The sequence below is a fragment of the Castor canadensis genome, chromosome 12 (genome assembly GCF_047511655.1).
Source record: "Castor canadensis chromosome 12, mCasCan1.hap1v2, whole genome shotgun sequence".
In the NCBI taxonomy this organism is placed as follows: domain Eukaryota; kingdom Metazoa; phylum Chordata; class Mammalia; order Rodentia; family Castoridae; genus Castor; species Castor canadensis.
Genome location: NC_133397.1, coordinates 8,107,248 through 8,113,402, shown reverse-complemented (window position 1 = coordinate 8,113,402; position 6,155 = coordinate 8,107,248). Strand labels below are relative to the sequence as shown.

At 49.0% G+C, this 6,155-nt stretch overlaps 1 long non-coding RNA gene across 1 annotated transcript; it reads right to left on the bottom strand.

The window, feature by feature from the left end:
• Positions 1-289: 289 nt before the first annotated feature.
• LOC141415004 (uncharacterized) lies at positions 290-4,609 on the bottom strand. The gene is made up of 3 exons (XR_012440023.1): positions 4,460-4,609; positions 1,154-1,233; positions 290-823 (listed from the first exon to the last, which is right to left on the bottom strand). It is a non-coding gene; the product is annotated as an uncharacterized lncRNA (long non-coding RNA).
• Positions 4,610-6,155: the final 1,546 nt, after the last annotated feature.

Sequence of the window (6,155 nt, the reverse complement as noted above, 5' to 3'; positions counted from 1 at the left end):
ATCAGGTGTGCCATCATGCCTCTTTCTCTCTCTCTCTCTCTCTCTCTCTCTCTCTCTCTGGAGGGAGTTTATCTGTAAGACTCAAGAGAATTATCCCCATCTCAGAGGACAATGCAAGGAGTAGCTGTGACATTTATGAAAATAACACAGAACTTGACCCAGGCAAATACCCAGCAATGCTCTTTCCAGAAACGCATTCATTCATTCACTCATCACTCCTCTCATTCTCTCGCTTATTTAGTCCTTCATCAATTCACTCGCTTGTTTATTCAAGATAAATAGGCCAGCCATGATGCCTGAGGCCCCAGCGTTAGGCACTGAAGGGCTCATTTCCGTGCATGGTAAAGTAAGCAAAACTGAGGTCTTATCTCCCTCAAACAGGATTATTCACCAGAAATGCCAGGCACGTCCATCAGGAGCAGATGAAAATCAGGTTTACCATACAGCGGAGTATGGGCACAGCAGTGTGGTGAGCCTCGGGTCACAGGAAGAGCCAGGGGCCAGGCACGAAAGAGGCTCTTCTATGACCCCACTTTATAAAGCTGGGTTCAGGCAGGGCTCATCTCTGCCCGTGGGAGGCACTTCGGTGTGGTCAGGACTGGGGGGTGGATGGGACTTTGAGTGCTGGCGACATCTCTTTCTCCATCTGGGGCTGACTTCACAAGTGCATTCACTGAGAAGCCCATGGAGCTGTGCTCTGACAAGACGTGCACTTTTCTGATTTATCTGGTTTAAAAAACACGCCGGGAAGGTGTATGCAGACAGTGAGATATTTGTTTGTGGTGCCAGGAAGCCAAGTCGGAGATATGAGCATCAACGTCATCTGTGGGAGCCAGTGACAGGGGAAGAGAGAAAGTGAGCACTGCAGGGGTAGGAGGTTGGGAAGGGGACAGGACCCAGACAGGGGTGGGGACAAAGAAGGGGAGGACACAGGTGGTGATGGTGGGGACCACAGAAGGCTAGGTCCCAGAGGCCCGGGAAAGCTTCCAAGAACACATGCTTCTTTTTTTTTTTTTTTTTTTTTTTTTTTGGTGGGACTGGGGTTTGAACTCAGGGCTTTGCACTTGCAAAGCAGGCACTCTACCACTTGAGCCACACCTCCAGGCTGAACACATGCTTCTGAGAGTCAAAGAGATGAGTTCCAAGGACCCACCTTTGAGTCTGGTGTCATGAAGGTCACTTGATAAGAACATTCTGAAGGTGAAGAGGGGACAAAGGCCTGATTGCAGCTGGCTGCAGAGAAGGGAGAGGAGAAATAGGCATGAAGCATCTTGAATCTTACTCATCCTCCCAGGCCCAGTTCAATGCCACTGCCTCCAGGAAGCCTTCCGGCCACAATCCTCATCTGCTCAGGCCCCTTCACTTCATAATCACCACCACCATGGCTACCCCACCCCATGGGAGCCAGGCACTTCCTAGGGAAGGGACTATCTCTCCTGTAGCCTGGTACACAGTAGGAATTTTAGAGATCTGAGCTCTTCCCTCTCTCTTCTCAGACCCCAGAAGGAAATTCTGTTTCCCATGTAATAAGTCATTGCTTCCCAAACAACTGTTGTTTTTGTACTGCTGTGCAAAGGTTATTAGGATAGCGAAGAGACTTACTGTTGTGAATTATTTGTATTGTCACAGTCACATACTCAGTGATTGCAATTTTGTTTTAATTTCATTTAGCTCCTTGTGCATTCTGTCAAACCTCCAGAAATAATACAACCCAGAACTGCATTTCAGAGCAGACTGAATGTCAAATTCATGGTCATCCAACACTATCACAGGTCAGACAAACAACAGCAGAGGCCAGATCTTTTGGCCCCCAAGACCTTGCAACCCTGGCTGTCTCAGGCTTCCTGCCCTCTTCTCCCTGGAAAAGGTCTACACGGGGTTACCCATTGGAGAGGCAAAGACAATGCGTGTGGGGAGAAGGAGCTGTTGTGACTTAAGCAATTGCCAGTGCTAGGGTTGTTCTGGATGTTTGGCTCAGAACCCATTTTACAGATAAGGAAACTGACTCACGGGTTCAGCAGCTTGCCCAGAAAAAGGAAAGCTAGCAAGGGGAGAGTAGCGTGTGAAATCTGACTCCAGAACCATGTAAGGTTGCTTCATGGACCTCATGCTGGCAGAGGCCTGGCCATGCCACAGCTGGCCTTAAAGCCATTACCCCCTGGAAGAGATAAAAGACCAGACACAACAGATGCAGACAGGTAAGAACCAGGTAGGACGACTACTGCCAGTCCTCTACACAGGCAGGCAGTATCTCAAGCCCTGCTTTACCCCTTCTAGACTCTGAGGACCCCACAGGCAAGAACCAGGCCAGGCCTACTCATCTCTGCCCTCTGTCTTCTGTACTTAGCACAGGCCTCAAGAAGAGGTGAGAGAGCGGGGGAGGGGAGGAGGGCACTGACCTAGCCCCTAGGCACTTTCTTTTAGCACACAGAGGGGCAGCCTATGTGACCTGCATCTTCTTCCTCCTGGTTCACATTCTGACCCCAGCCTTGGTCCAGGCTGCACAGTTCAGTGAAAACCTGGGGAAATCTTGGGGTGATCTGAGTTCATTTGGCTTTTCACCATAGGACTTCCCAACCTTTGCACTTGAATTGAACATGACCTTTTGCTTGCTGAGCTGCTGATGGTTGAAGCTGACTGGCTGTCCTGCAAGATGTCTCCTGAGGCAGCTGACACAATTCAAACCTCACTGCCATGTTAAAACCAGCACATAGATTAGCTACAGGGAAGACTCACATAGACAAGCTTTGCATGGAAATGTATAAACCAGAAACCATTTTTCTCATTGACAATGAGCAACTAAGCTATGATAAGCACTGGACTACTTTCTTCAGACATGAAGTCCTCCCATTATCTGCTACCCTACACCTTTCTCTGGGCAGGGTCATAGAGGCCTGGGTGTCCCAAGGTACCAGACACAGTGCTGGCACCTGGCTTCCATGTGGGTCTCCTCTCCTGCACTTTGCAGTGATGTCAGCCATCCCAGCCCCCATCCCTAAATTTCAGGCTTCATGTCCTGTCCCTGTTGCCAAGAGACACTACCCACTCCCTTGTCACTTCCCCATGTAGCCCTTTGCCCTGGGACTTTGGGGAAAGCCCAGTGTCTGAAACAGCCCTTAACACACAGTGCAAACTCAACAAGAAGTGAACGACTACCTAGTCACCAGTGGCTCACACCTGTAATCCTAGGCTGAGATCAGGAGGACCAGGTTTAAGGCCAGCCTAGGCAAATAGTTCACAAGACCCCATCTTCAGAACCACAGCAAAATGGATTGGAGTATAGCTCAAGTGGTAGAGCACCGCTTTGCAAAATGTGAAGCCCTGAGTTCAAACCCCAGTCCCACCAAAAAAAAAAAGAAAAAGAAGTGAACCGCTGGGCGCCAGTGGCTCACGCCTGTAATCCTAGCTACTCAGGAGACAGAGATCAGGAGGATCAATATTCAAAGCCAGCCCAGGCAAATAGATTTTCTAAGACCCTGTCTCAAAAAAACCCATCAACAAAAAGGCTGATGGAGTGACTCAGGATGTAGGCACTGAGTTCAAACCCCAGTACTGCAAAAAAAGAGAAGAAAAAGAAGTGAACAACTGAGTGAATGCATGCCTCCCTTTTCTCTTCCTGCTGGTAAGCAACAGATCCTGAGGTGCTGTCCCCAGCTATCTGGGTGCCTCGAATATGCCCCATCCCAGGGTCCTCACAGCTGGTCCCACACTGTGCTGAGAACCACACCACCACCCAGACTGCGTTCCCCTTTGCTCACAGGTGCCTGCTGGCTCTCTCAGGCCTGGGAACTGTCCTCTGCCTAAGAGGACTGTATTTACATGACCAACAGGGTCACATCATTGGGGAATAGAACCTTATCTGCGGCCCCTCATTGACCACAAGGTCCCAGGCTGCACATGACTACATATGCGTGAAAAATGCACAGGAAAAGATGCTGGGTGCCATTTGTTGTAAGTAAAAACCATCAGGGGAGCTCCCAGGGCTCTGTTTCATTGCACCCTCCCCTCCTCTCCCCTCCCTCCTTCTCCCTCTCTCAGCTGTTACACTTCTCCAGAAGAAGTCACAGCAGGCCCTCATGCTACAGGAAGTGAACTTGCTAAAAAGAAGGTTGTGCCGCATCAGCGTTAAGATGAATCCCCAAGACTTAGGAATTCAAAGGCACAGAAAACCCGGGTGCCAGTGGCTCACACCTGTAATCCTAGCTAGTTGGGAGGCTGAGGGGAGGATCACAGTTTGAGGTCAGCCAGGCAAATAGTTCACGCGACCCCCATCTCCAGAATAACCAGAGCAAAATGGACTGGAGGTGTGGCTCGGGTGGTAGAGCGCTTCTTTACAAGCATGAACCCCTGACTTCAAACCCCAGTTCCACCAAAAATATAAATAAATAACAATTAATTAATTAACGGGCACGCAAGGTGGTGCTATTGTGGAATCCAGCCTTCCACTCCCATTACTTACCCAGGAGGAATGGAAGCACGCATCCAGAGATTTCCACACCGATGTGCCTAACGGCCAAGAGCTGGAAACGACCCGAGGTGAGCGAGGACTATCACACACGGACGTGCCTTACAGCAATGAGCTGTCTGAGATGCACAGCTGGATGCATTTCAAAGTACCGATGCTAAGTGGGGGAGGACAGACAAAAGAAGAACACCGACTTTAAGTCTATTTCTACAAACTTCTAGAAAATGCAAACTAATCTATGCAACAAAAGCGATCAGAGGTTGCCTGAAATGGGAACAGAGTTAAGAGCATGGAGGAGAGACTACCACAGGGTTGGGGAGGACTGGGAGTGGCTCAGGTGGCAGGGCACCTGCCTAGCAAGTGGGAGCTGAATCTCCAGTTCCTTGAGACAAACGGGTTGTGGGGAGGGGGTGATGCGCCTTAGCTCATTGTGGTGATGGCTTCATGGGTATTAAGCAGTACAGTTTGTTATAGTCTGGATGTGGTTTGCTCCCCGAGGTTCACGTGTTGAGGTCTTGGTTGCATGGTAGCAATGTGGGGAGCTGGGACTTTTAAGAGTTGGGGCCTGGTGAGACATCCTTGGATTGATTGGAAGCGCTGCCCTCAGAAGGACTGGTGAGACCCCAGCCTCTTTGCTGTCCTGTGTTTTGCAATGTGATCTCTTGCCCCGGCCATCTACAGAGCCTGAACCATGCTGCATAAACATTCAGCCTCCAAAACTGAAGCAAATAACCCAATTTTCTTTATAAAGTTGTCCCGCCTCAGGTATTTCATTATAGTAACCAAAAAACTGGCTGATAAAGCATTAAGCAAGCACTATATATTATATGGCAATTATGCCATATAATAAATCACCCAAAGTAACAAGGAGAAAGTGGAACAGAATCTTTGATACAAACCACCTGCTATGAAAACAGAAGAGAGATGAAACTCTGAACCAAACATGAGCCTAAGGGCTGCTGCCAAAAACAAAAAATATAGAACAGAAGTCTGGGAGGAGCAGAGGACCACAAAGTCTCTTATGGCACTGACCAGAAGGGGATATGTGAGCGCATGACAGTGGCATTGGAGACACAGTTAGGTTTGTTCCCAGTAGCTGAGGAGGCAAATCGGTGAGAATCACACTGAAGCCATGTTTGCAGAAAGCAAGGAGGACCAGGCAGATTTGCTATGAGCAGCACTGCAATGGCACACAGCCTGGTCCCCAGACGATTCCCATGCAAACCTCTGTCAAATAAATAGATGGCAGAAGAAAAACTCACCTGGTCCAAAGATGAGGAATCAAATAGGAAGCTGCTAGGGTAATCAAAATGTCAAAAAGAGAAAGAGAAAATGGGTTGGAAACACAAGTAGCAAGTGACAACTTATCAGTGAAAACGTCACCAGAACAGGTGAGAAGTAAGGGGAGCGATGACAGAGGTGACTCCATTTTGGATGAGGGGAGGCACTTTAAAAGCAGACATCTAAAGAGGTATGGGAAACTACAGGCATCTCAGAGACACAGCAAACCTCTTACCAAAAGAACAAGATGCAGCTGCACAGTGTAGGTAGTAACCCCCAGGCCAGGACGAGCTGGGCAAAGTTCCAAGGTCAAGACTGGCTGACCAGACCTTCTTGGAATGCTCATTTCAATATGGAGAGGGACCAGGTGGCTGCGTTCAAAAGAAGCTGACTCAGCAACAACCAATCC